This window comes from Malania oleifera, chromosome 12, assembly GCF_029873635.1.
Source record: "Malania oleifera isolate guangnan ecotype guangnan chromosome 12, ASM2987363v1, whole genome shotgun sequence".
Lineage (NCBI taxonomy): Eukaryota > Viridiplantae > Streptophyta > Magnoliopsida > Santalales > Ximeniaceae > Malania > Malania oleifera.
This window is the reverse complement of record NC_080428.1, coordinates 70,394,255-70,406,884: the sequence shown is the minus strand read 5'-3', so window position 1 is coordinate 70,406,884 and position 12,630 is coordinate 70,394,255. Positions and strand designations below refer to the sequence as shown.

The 12,630-nt window shown below is 33.6% G+C and overlaps 1 long non-coding RNA gene across 4 annotated transcripts in view; it reads right to left on the bottom strand.

The window, feature by feature from the left end:
* LOC131144584 (uncharacterized) overlaps positions 1 to 12,630 on the bottom strand; it is a 34,917-nt gene that overhangs the window by 14,112 nt on the left and 8,175 nt on the right. For all 4 annotated transcript variants that reach the window (XR_009133847.1, XR_009133848.1, XR_009133846.1 and 1 more), the window contains 2 exons: positions 12,063 to 12,119; positions 10,190 to 10,320 (listed from right to left, as the gene is read on the bottom strand). This is a non-coding gene — a long non-coding RNA (uncharacterized LOC131144584). The remainder of the gene's footprint in view (positions 1 to 10,189; positions 10,321 to 12,062; positions 12,120 to 12,630) is intronic.

Sequence of the window (12,630 nt, the reverse complement as noted above, 5' to 3'; positions counted from 1 at the left end):
CAAATAATAGTTTAGGGGATAGACTTATAAAAATCAAGATGGTCTTAGGTCAAGTGATTTATAATGTCATTAGTGCTTATGCTCTGCAAGTAGGCTCAACAAAAAACCTTTAGAGATAATTTTGGGAAAATATGAATAGTATTATGTTAGCCTGGGTGGTTACATGATCCCAATTGTCATATTTTGATGATAACAACCCATTAGTGGTTCTAAGTTAAACTAATCTTTGTATAAGTGGCGAAATTACACAGATACGAGTTTTAGTGCAAAGATCAAGCGAACATTCTCATAGGCAAAGATCGAGTGGTCAATTCAAGAAGGAAAGATCGAAGTGGACAATCACTTGAAAAGACTCAAGCACAACCATCAAAGCAAATGTAAAGTCATATGTATAATGGGGAGTGTTTGAGGTAGTGTTTGGTTATATGATTCGAGCAAGTTTATTTAGCAAGAGTTGAGCAAATTGCATGTGCATACTAGTTCGTAAGAGTACATAGGATATCACCGAGTCATAAGTTCAGTACTAATGAGTTTTCAAAGTCAAAACAAGAGTTTTATAAAAATATCCTTTACTCAAATGTATTTTTATATTGAACAAATTTTAAATCATATTAGTATAATAATCTTTTAAAGACTTGGTTGGGTTTAAAACCTCATTTATGCACCTCTCAAATTTCCTAAACACCCTTCAGTATTTGGAGCATAACTTTTGCTAAAAAAAAACTCCAAAAAGGGCGATCTTGATATCTACAGAAAGCTAAGAAAAAATCTCACACTTTCGTGTTGAAGACTTTCATAGATGAGAAAGGGAAAACAATAGATGATTTGGCGTAAACAGTCGACGGTTTCAAGCAGAATGTGGCTTAGATGAAACAGTGGATTGATTGGGGTAAATAGTCAATTAATTAGCTTAAACAATCGATGGTTTGTGTCGGGATTCAAGCCCCAATGGCTATAAACGGCTGGTTTCAAAGTAAACAATTATAATAAATGCCCAACGGCCATAAAACGGCTAGTACTCCACTTTGCCTATAAATACAAGGCCAAAGACTTGTTTTAAACATTGATTCTTAGTGATTAACATTTAGTGATTATCATTCCCAAGCACACTACATTTTAGTTCATTATTTTTGTGCTCAATCTCTCTCTTGCTCTCTAATCTTGTGTTGATTCATTATTTGAGAGATTTGTATGAGGATTTTATTGTATTACATATCTGCTCATTCAAGGAGCTTTGTTTGTAATTCATCTTCTTGTTGCAAAGGGTTCTTGGTGAACCGAGTTGCGAAGGGCTCTTGTTGAACCATGATTGAAGGTTCTTGGTGAACCGAATTGCAAGGATTCTTGGTGAACCTTGCAGCTATTGGTGAGCGAAAGGGATTGGTTCCCGTGTGAAGGTTCTTGGTGAACCTTACGGCTCTTGGTAAGCGATAGGGATTTGTTCCTGTTTGTAAAGGCTTCTCTGCCGGTGAAGGAGGCTTATAGTAGATTGTGGAATCCTCGAGTGTGTCTCAAGGCATGGACGTAGGCAAGAGGCTGAACCACGTTAAAATTGTTTGTCGAGCTTTTCTTCCCTACTCTTTTATTTTAAGTCTTGTGCATGATTTACATTTTACATATTATGATATAATTGCTTGTATCTTGCCAAGATTTATATTTTGTAGAAAAAAACGAAAATACGCGCCTATTCACCCCCCCCCCCCCCCTCTAGACTCAACTGCCGGGTCAACAAGTGGCATCATAGCAAGGCGCTTGCATTATCGGAGTAATTTCCAGAGCGTAAAGATCAAATGGCGTATATAGTGGACACTTCTTCCCAAGGACAATCCGTGACCAAACCACCGATGTTCAACGGCTCCAACTACCTGGCATGGAAGAATCAAATGACGATCTTCATTCAGTCACATGATCTTGAGATGTGGTAGGTCGTTACAAAGGGAGACTACATCTTCAAAAATAAAGAAGGGGAACCGAAAGAAATAGAAGAGATGTCAAGCACGAAAAAAAGGTTAGTACTACTTAATTTTAAAACCAAGAATTTTCTTTACTGTGCTTTGAGTGACAATGAATACAATCGTATTTGCAGGTGTGAAACCGCAAAAGAAATATGAGATAAACTTGAAGTCACATATGAAGATACATCCCAAGTTAAGAAGTCCAAAATATACATGCTAGTTAATGAGTATGAAAGTTTTAAAATGGATGAGAGAGAATCAATCACATCCATGTTTACTCGGTTCACACACATCACAAATGGATTAAAAGCACTCGGTAAAACTTATTTTATGGAGGATAATAGACAAAAAGTCCTCTGATCTTTACCTGAGTGACCGAGTCATGGCATGCTAAATCAACCGCCATTGAGGAAACAAAGGATCTAACCAAAGTCACACTTGTTGAGTTAATTGGGTCACTTATGACCTATGAAATTAAGAAAAACACGACTTTGGATCCTGAGAAGCCTAGGAAGGATATAGGTATTGCATTAAAATCACCTAGTTCAAAATACAAAGAAATGCTAGAAGAAGATGAAGATAGTGAGGATGATATAGAATCTCTCACAAGAAAATTTAGGAAATTCCTAGTAAAAAGACGACAGTTTGGTAAGCAAACTGAAAGAGAGGAAACAAGCAAAAATGATAGTATTAGGTGCTACAAGTGCAAGAAGGTTGGGCATATAATAACGAATTGTCCCTTGATCAAACACAATGGGAAATTTTGATAAGAATATTATAATGCCATGAATGCTACTATTTGGGATGACATCGATGGACTTTTCACCGAAGATGAAGTAGAGGAAGAAGCACACTTGTGCTTCATGGCTAACAAACAAGAGGAGGTAAGTTCCTATGACGATGAACTTACCTATGATGAATTGGAGATCACATGCACTAAGTTGTACAAAAAATTAATTGTGATCAAAAGAAGGAACAAAAATTTGGAAGATAAATTGTCAAAATGCAAACAAAAGGAACCTTGCTTTGTTCCATCTTGAAAGAAGAAAATAGTCCCTTGAAAAGGCAAAATGAGGAGTGTATTGCATATACCGAAGATTTAAAAATTCAAATCGAAAATACCTTAAAAGAAAATATCCTCTTGAAAAAGAAAAATGAAGATTATGGGAATGATTTATGGAAAAGAAAACTTTAATAAGACCTTAGGAAACCAAAGAAAAAGATCTTACAAAAAAGAACTTAATTTATGGTTCCTCCTTTAAATCCCATAATAATGCCTCATCAAGTAAAAATAGGACTAATCAGACAAAACCTTCACATGCAAAAAAATTTTCTTGTATTGTGAAAGGAAAGGTCACGTTTGTTATTCTTACCCTTTTAGAGGTGCAAGAGACAAAGAAAGAAAGTTGGAATGGGTAGTTAAGAAGACCAACCCCTTGGGACCCAAAGAAGAATGGGTGCCAGAGCAAACCCCCTAAATTTTAGACTATAGCCTTTTTTAGAACCTAGGATTTGATAGGAATTACGTAGATTTAAACAAACCTAGGCAAAAAGGAATAAGTGTTGACTAAATGAGTTTATATAGTGCTAAATTAGAGACACTAAAATTTTTGTGGATAACACTCAAGGAATAAAATCCCAGTTTACGCATAATAACCGTTTGATTACTATGCTGGAGACTTTAGAGAATTAAGCCAATATTAATGAGTTCAAATGTTAAAACCAATATGATCTTTTAAATTGTATATATCTTGTTAATTGGTTTATTTCTTTTAAAAGTATTGGCTATAGTTTATGGGATAAAGTAGCATGCACACCTTCACAAGCTCTTTATTTAAGTTTATTCCTTATGAATAAATTTATGGGTGATAATTGAAAAACCTTGTATTTCTGAGATGAACAACCTAGGTCATCTATTTTTTATTAAAATCTCATAAGCATGCCCAAGAACCCAACTCTTAGACAAAAGATGATTTCCTTAGTCTTATGAACATATGATGGTAAATCTCTTGAATACTTATGAACATAATTTCCTTAGTCTTATGAACATATGATGGTAAATCTCTTGAATACTTCTGAACATAAGATGGTAAATCTCTTGAATATGCATAGTTAGCATATTTCTTGGATAAAATCGAATTCTAGGGAAATTAATCTTAACTTATGGTATCTTCCCATTAGTGATTAATCAAGAGAACATGTCTCCTATCTCCAAAAGTTTTTTTAAGCTAAAAGAATAGTTCCTCTCTTTTTGATGATGATCAAATGGGGGAGAAGTAGGTTGGTGTTATAGGTTGGGTACCATAGGTGGGTGTATTAAGTACAAATCTGTAGTGATGTTTAAAACCTTTTTAATTATTGAAAATCCAGATTTGTTACTTAATCTATTTTAATGAAAGTTCAGTTTATTTTTTGATATGTTTTAATATAAAATGAACTTTCTAGTTTGCATAATTGTATGCTATAGCTCCAATGGATATAAAGCATCTAGTTAAATGATTTATTTATGCCTTATATGCATATAGTAAGGGGGAGCAAAATTACATCTTATTCAAATCATATGCATAAATTAAGGGGGAGCTTTCAATTATATCCTATGAGAACACCAATGGTTTGCCATCATAAAAAAGGGGAAGATTATTAGCTCGGGTGGCTACATGATCCTAATTGTCGTATTTTGATGATAACAATCCATTAATGGTTTTAAGTCAAACTAATATTTGCATACTAAGTTGTGGCAGGTATAAGTGGCGAAATTACACAGATACGAGTTTTAGTGCAAAGATCAAGCAAACATTCTCATAGGCAAAGATCGAGTGGTCAATTCAAGAAGGAAAGATCAAAGTGGACAATCACTCGAAAGGACTCAAGCACAACCATCAAAGCAAATGTAAAGTCATATGTATAATGGGGAGTGTTTGAGGTAGTATTTATTGTAACTCTTGTAGTTATGATTTGAGCAAGTTTATTTAGCAAGTGTTGAGCAAATTGCATGTGCATACTAGTTCGTAAAAGTACATAGGATATCACCGAATCATAAGTTCAGTACTTATGAGTTTTCAAAGTCAAAACAAGAGTTTTATAAAAATATCCTTTACTCAAATGTATTTTTATATGGAACAAGTTTTAAATCATATTAGTGTTATAATCTTTTAAAGACTTTGTCCTGGTTGGATTTAAAACCTCATTTATGCACCCCTAAAATTTCCTGAATACTTTTCAGTATTTAGAGCATAACTTTTGCTAAAAAACTCCAAAAAGAACGATCTTGATATCTACAGAAAGCTAAGAAAAAATCTCACAACTTTCATGTTGAAGACTTTCACAAATGAGAAGGGGAAAATAGTCGATGGTTCCATGCAGAATATGGCCCAGATGAAACAGTCGACTGATTGTGGTAATCAGTCGACTAATTGGGGTAAACAGTTGACGGTTTGTGTTAGGATTCAAGCCCCAATGGCTATAAACATCTAGTTTTCAAAGTAAACAATTATATTAAATATCCAACGGCCATAAAACGGCTAGTACTCCACTTTGCCTATAAATACAAGGCCAAAGACTTGTTTTAAACATTGATTCTTAGTGATTAACATTTTGTGATTATCATTCCCAAGCACACTACATTTTAGATCATCATTTATGTGCTCAATCTCTCTCTTGCTCTCTAATCTTGTGTTGATTCATTACTTGAGAGATTTGTGTGAGGATTTTATTGTATTACATATCCGCTCATTCGAGGAGCTTTGTTTGTAATTCATCTTCTTGTTGCAATGGGTTCTTGGTGAACCGAGTTGCAAAAGGTTCTTGGTGAACCATGATTGAAGGTTCTTGGTGAACCGAATTGTAAGGATTCTTGGTGAACCTTGCGGCTCTTGATGAGTGAAAGGGACTGGTTCCCGTGTGAAGGTTCTTGGTGAACCTTGTGGATCTTGGTGAGTGATAGGGATTTGTTCCCATTTGTAAAGGCTTCTCCGCCGATGAAGGAGGCTTATAGTGGATTGTGGAATCCTTGAGTGTGTCTCAAGGCGTGGACATAGGCAAGAGGCTGAAGCACGTTAAAATTGTTTGTCGATTTTTTCTTCCCTACTCTTTTATTTTATGTCTTGTGCATGATTTACCTCTTACATATTGTGATATAATTGCTTGTATCTTGCCAAGATTTTTATTTTGTAGAGAAAAGCGAAAATACCCAAAAGAGCCCATTCACCCCCCTTCTAGACTCGACTCCCGGGTCAACATATTATATAAGGTATATTAGGGACTAAGAAAATATTCATAGAAGCATATCTGAATGGACAATTTGGAAGGGATAATAAAGGTTATGAGAGGATACATGAAAGATATGGATATGGAGACAAAAATGAGTCTGGCGAGATGATCTTAGTCTTTGCCATGTCATATGATTTTATTACAATGAATCCTTGCCTTAAGAAGAGAGAAAAACACTTAATAACCTTCAAAAAGTAGACAAAATAAAAATCAAATAGATCTTTTCTTAATAAAAGGGTAGATCGTTTATCGTGTAAGGATTGTGAAGTTATCTTAGGTGAAAGCTTAACCACACAACATAGAGTTTTAATGTTAGATATATGCATTAAAAAATGGACAAGAAAGGAAAAAATAAATTAGTGTAAGAGAACTAGGTGGTTTAGCCGAAAGGGAGAAAATATAATAAAATCTAAAGATAAAATAATCAAATATGGCGATTGGACTATAGAGGATGGCGTAGACACAAACAATCTTTGGAGCAAGATAGCTAGCTCTATTTAAAAGATAGCAAAAGAGATTTTAGGAGGATCAAGAGAAAGATTCTCAAATAGTAAAGAAATTTGGTGGTGGGGTCAAGATGTCCAAAAAGTTGTAAAGACAAAAAAAAAAAAATTTGATATAAAACATGGCAAAAATGTAGAAACATGGAAATCTTTGAAAAGTATAAAAAGATGGGGAAAAAAATGCAAAAAATACCATTAGTGAAGCTAAACATAGATCATTTAATAATTTGTATGCTAGATTATATACAAAAGAAGGGAAAAAGATATATTTAAACTTGCTAAAGCTAGAGAAAGAAAGAGTAAGGACTTAGGTAATATAAAATATATTAAAAAAAAAAGTGAAGATGATATTGTCTGGATTCAGGAATTAGATATAAAAGAAAGATCGTGAAGTTACTTTAGTAATCTATTTAACGAAAGCCAAGTAGAAGACTTAAACTTAGAATTGACAATTGAGAAAAAGACTTAAAGTATGTGATTTATTCGCAAGATTAGAGTTAAACGATGTTAAGTTTGCACTAAAAAAATGAAAAATGGAAAAACTATAGGCCCAAATAACATCCCAATTAAAGTTTGGAAATTCTTAGGTGATAATGGAATTATATGGTTAACTAATATATTTAACATAATTATAAAAACTAGGAAAATGTCAGGCAAATGGGGGATAAACACTTTAATACTTATATACAAAAATAAAAGAGATATTCAAAATTATAATAACTATTGTGGAATTAGGCTTATGAGTCATGTAATGAAACAATGGAAAGGGGTAATGGAACAAAGATTAAGAGTAGAAACAAAAGTCTGAAAAAATTAATTTGGTTTTATGCTTGAGAAATCTACTACAGAAGCTATATATTTTTTACGAAGATAAATGGAAAAGTTTACGAAAAAAAAAGAGGGACTTACATATGGCATTTATTGACTTAGAAAGTGTGTATAATAGGGTACCTAGGGAAGTTTTGTGGTGGGTTTTAGATCAAAAGGGCTTATGTAGTAGATATATTAATGTCATTAAAGGATATGTATGATGGAATAATGACTAGTGTTAGGACTATAGGTGGAGAGACTAGAGAATTTCCAAACACAATAGGTGTACATCAAGGATCTACATTGAGCCCTTGAATTTTTGCTTTAGTGACAGATGAACTAACTAGGAGTATCTAAAATGAGGTTCTGTGGTGTATATTGTTTGCAGATAATAATGTGTTGATTGATAAAACTAGGAATAGAGTATAATCTAAGTTAGAATTATGGAGAGAAGCTTTAGAACCTAGAGGCTTTACGATAAGTAGAAATAAGACAAAATATATGAAATGTAATTTCAATAATGATAGCAGGAATATTGGAGACAAAGTTAAACTTGATGATGATGAAATCAATAATAGTAGTAGATTTCGATACCTTGGATCTATTATGCAAGCTGAAGGAAAAATGGAAGAAGATGTAATGAATAGAGTTAAAAAGCAGGTTGAGTAAAATGGAGAAGTGCTTCGAGTGTGCTTTATGATCGTAGAACACCCTTAAAATTACAAGAGAAGCTTTGTAAGATGGATGTAAGACCAGGTATGATATATGGATCAAAATGTTGGGTGACTAAGAAATAGCACATCCAAAAAGTAAAAGTCGTCAAGATGAGAAAGCTTAGATGGATGAATGGTATAACATTAAAAGATAAATTAAGAAATGAAAATGTTCGTGGTAAGTTAGGCACACCTCTTGCAGAAGATAAGATAAGAGAATGACGACTCAGATGGTTTGAACACTTGCAACGTAGGCCACATAATGCACTAATGAGAAATAGTGAAGTAGTTACTGTAAGGGGCAATTGAAGGGGGAGGGGTAGATCTAAAATAAATTGGAATGAGATAATGAGTAAGGATTTAATAACTCTGAATTTGTCGAAGGAAATTGTCCATGATCACATAAATTGGCGGAAAAAAATTTATGTAGCCGACCCCACCTAATGAGACTTAAGGCTTGGTTTGTTATTTTTGTTGGAACTATTCTCCATTGGAGATGAATAAAGAGGGAAAAAAATGCAATAGAAAAGATGATATGTACAATGATATTGGCATAAATAGGGTAAAACTTGCAGAAGAAATGCAAATGTAAACAACAGCCATTAAAAGAACTAGATCATGCGCTAAGAACTTCAATAGAAATATTACATTCTCTTAAACATAAGAACTGTAATGTGGAACACAATTCAGAAAATAGCTAACTGATTTTCTACTGCTGGCCAGGGATGTTATTTTATATTTGTTTACTATATGTGTCTATGGTATCATTAACTTGAATCTAGGGAAATAGAGTTGCAAAATACCATCAACATTTCTTTAAAGGGAAAAAGTTGTGGCTTCATTGGAAATTGTTGATGTTTTGTATAAAACATTGAAGACGCTTAGTTCCTTTTCTTTTTTTTCATTTCTCCCATATTATGTTACATGATAACAAGATATCATCCAACCATATAGCACATCTCTAGTTTTTTTTTTATTTATATTATCATTTATTTCCTTCACAGGGCTTTATTAATTGTGACAGCGTCGAAATTGAATCAGTTCTTTGCTCCACAGTGCATCCCCCTTACTGCTTGTTTTCAGTTATGGAATTAACTAAGTGATATTTAATTTTAATATTTTTTGTCAAATGGAATAGAAATAACATAATTATAGAAAATTGTATATTAATGCCCTCAAATAGGATCTTATGTAAGTGCCAAGTTATGTTAGTTTATTATGCAACAGTGATTTCTATAGTTTAATAGCATGGGATGATGGTATTGAGAAGTCAATGGAAAGGTGTAGATTGAAGCTGCAATTGCAGTAGGATATGATACTTGCACGTCAACTTATGTGGGGTGACGCATATGATTTGAAGGCTTAGGCATATCCATGATTCCAAGAAATTAAGTAAAATTGAAACAATTAGTAAAATAAAAAAAAATGGAAAAGTAAATTTAGAAAGAAAAAACCAATATAATAATAATAATAAATATTGTACTAGAAAGGTGTAGGTAAAACAACAATTATTTCAAGCTTGTGCTAGTTGCACATTGAAGAATCTTATTTTTTTTAAAATAGTACATTGAAGAACGTGGACATACAAAATTAGTATGCAATGGAACTTTATCATTGTCGTCTCAATGTGAACATACAAAGTTAGTATCCAATGGACCTTTATTATCATTATCATCTCAATATGAACATACAAAATTAGTATCCAACGGACCTTTATTATCATTATTGTTTTTTTTTTATTGAGGAGCTCTAATAGAAGTATATTGGGCACCACTCACGTGCCATTGAACGCATTTCACATAATGAAACAGTGAAGCACATTAGCTAAATTAAAACATAAGTAATTTGATGATGATGAACACAAACATTAGACAGGAAGAAACAATTTATCTTCTAAAAAAATGCAAATTATAGCAATAGATGCCATATAAATTAGTACCTCCTTAGCTGCCCTTGACATCTGATTCTTTATATCCACCAGAGTGGCAGTGTTGACTGAAGATGGTCACACAATTGGAACCTTGGAGCTATTGGCCCTTTCAGCATCATGGATCAAACTGCATTTCTCTACTTCAGATGAGCAAATAGATACATATTCTCACTGTCAGAATCAGAAAACACTCACTTGGACCCCAAGAAGAAAAAAAATGACAATCAACAGGGTATACATCTGAGTATAATCCCAACTCACTGCTAACTGCTAAGACACATATTATCAAAGATTAGAACTGAAACATGAAACCAACTCTAGACATTCACTACCTAACCATCTATACATTTATAGCCCTCGCATGAACCAAAAGAAAAAGAAAACATGATTATAACCCTGAGCTCTAAGCACTCCTGCTGTCGTAACCCCCACAATATTACAGACCTCCATGTCTCCATGGAAAACCAATTGATGATCTAACTCGGGTAAAAAAAAACTCAACAAAATAACCATAAAACTAAAAGGCACATCTAACATATCCATTATCTGTGCACACATACATAGACCCAATAAACAAGAATGTAATTAATTATCTTCAAATTCCCAATAATTCAGGGCACAGTAGGTTTTATATTGATTCCATATTATAAATATTTCATAAATAAATACATAAAATAAAATAAATATATATCAATCACAATAAGAGAAAACACATAGCAGGCAGATTGGAGGAAAACCACAATCGACGAATAGAAAATCATGAACCCAAGATAGTAAGAGAAAGCATGCAAAACAAAAATATAAGCAAACAGGAACAAAGAAGCTAAGGAATAAAGAAATAGCGAGCATGGAGAATGAACCAAACAAATACAATTGCTGTAAAAAATACAGCTCTTCTTATATTCTTATTTTTCCAATATCTGTTCAAAACAGGGCCATCTTCTTCCTTGGAGGTATCGGATACCCTCGGCTCTTCTTTCTACATATCATTGGGATGTAGACTAGGAACTCTCCTCATCTCTTGCCCCATACTTAATCTTCTTCCAGTCCTTCAAAACAAAACCCAACACTTTCAAAAACAAAATTTTCCCTTCAATTCACAATAAGATCCCATTCACAACCCTTCTCCACTAAAACTCACCACCACAAGCCTAAGAACTTACTTGGCGAGAGGCTAGAAAGCATAATTAGTTCCTTTGAGAAGAAAACACAATTTCACTAGCACCCATAATCAAACCACCAACCAATAAAAAAGAGGAAATTCTTTGGCCTCAAACTCAAAAGCAAACAATCAAAGCACATGAAATTGTTAAAAAAAAAATTGTAAGTGTTATGAAAAATATAAATGGCTGTCACCCCTTCATCTTCCACCACCATAAATAATGTACTAACCTTATTGTCCTATAAAAGGACCCTCTCTCTCTCTCATTTTGACATACAAACATAAGGCTTGGAGTAGGCATACGAATAGAAAGGATGAGAGAAAAGGAGAGATAGAAAGAAAGAGAGATATTTTGTATAAAGCCTGTTCCAAATCATATTGTAAGTCCTCCCGAGATAGTGAAGTTTTTTATCCCATCCGTCCGTGGAGTAGGCATAGCCAAACTACTTAAAATTTCTATCTCGACTCTATTTATTTTTCTGCATCTTTTACAATAGTAAGAACCTAACAAGCAAGCCACATCAAAAAATCAATTTTTTTAGCCAAAGATCAGTAACAAATACGAAGAGCACAAAAAATCGTAGAGAAAACACAAACCACCAGACAAGAGGACATGAACTTGGTCAATGGTCAGCAAGGACCAAAATCTAGAAAATTTGCACTAATTCATAAAAAAAATTGCTTTATAAAAGATCTGAAAGAGAAAGAGAGACTATTTACCATGTTTTGTGCTTGTCTAGGAAACCTGACCCTTCAACTTCAAGCTGCAAGTGCTCCCTAGACAATCATACAGTCAAACATCAGTTCCAAGAACCATGTTTCTTCGTAAACAATTGAATAAGCAAAAGTAGGACCAGAGGATAGTTGCAAAATCTGAGGTTGAATATTGATCCTTTCATCCAAAAGCATTATCCAATCAAATGCAAAGTACAAGAATTTTATAATAGAGATTTTAATTTTCTTTCTGCTCCTTGACTGTATCTTCTTTAACCTGAAGGAAAATGCTACATTTTAATTAAATTCAAAATTAAAATTAACAAAAAAAATCCCACAATTCTGCCGTCAGTTGCAAAATCAAGCAGATTTTCTTTAAAATTAATCCAAGGAAACAGAACAGCTGAAACGGATTCAGCTCAGTACTTACCGCACACACTAATTGCAGAGACATGCCTACGTGATCCTGTAGCTACCTTGTGGCCACCACCCATGGAGGCCTTTAAAAAGAGACACAGGGCCCAATGCAGATAACCTTATCTGCCCATACTGTGTAGTTTATACAATAAAAATC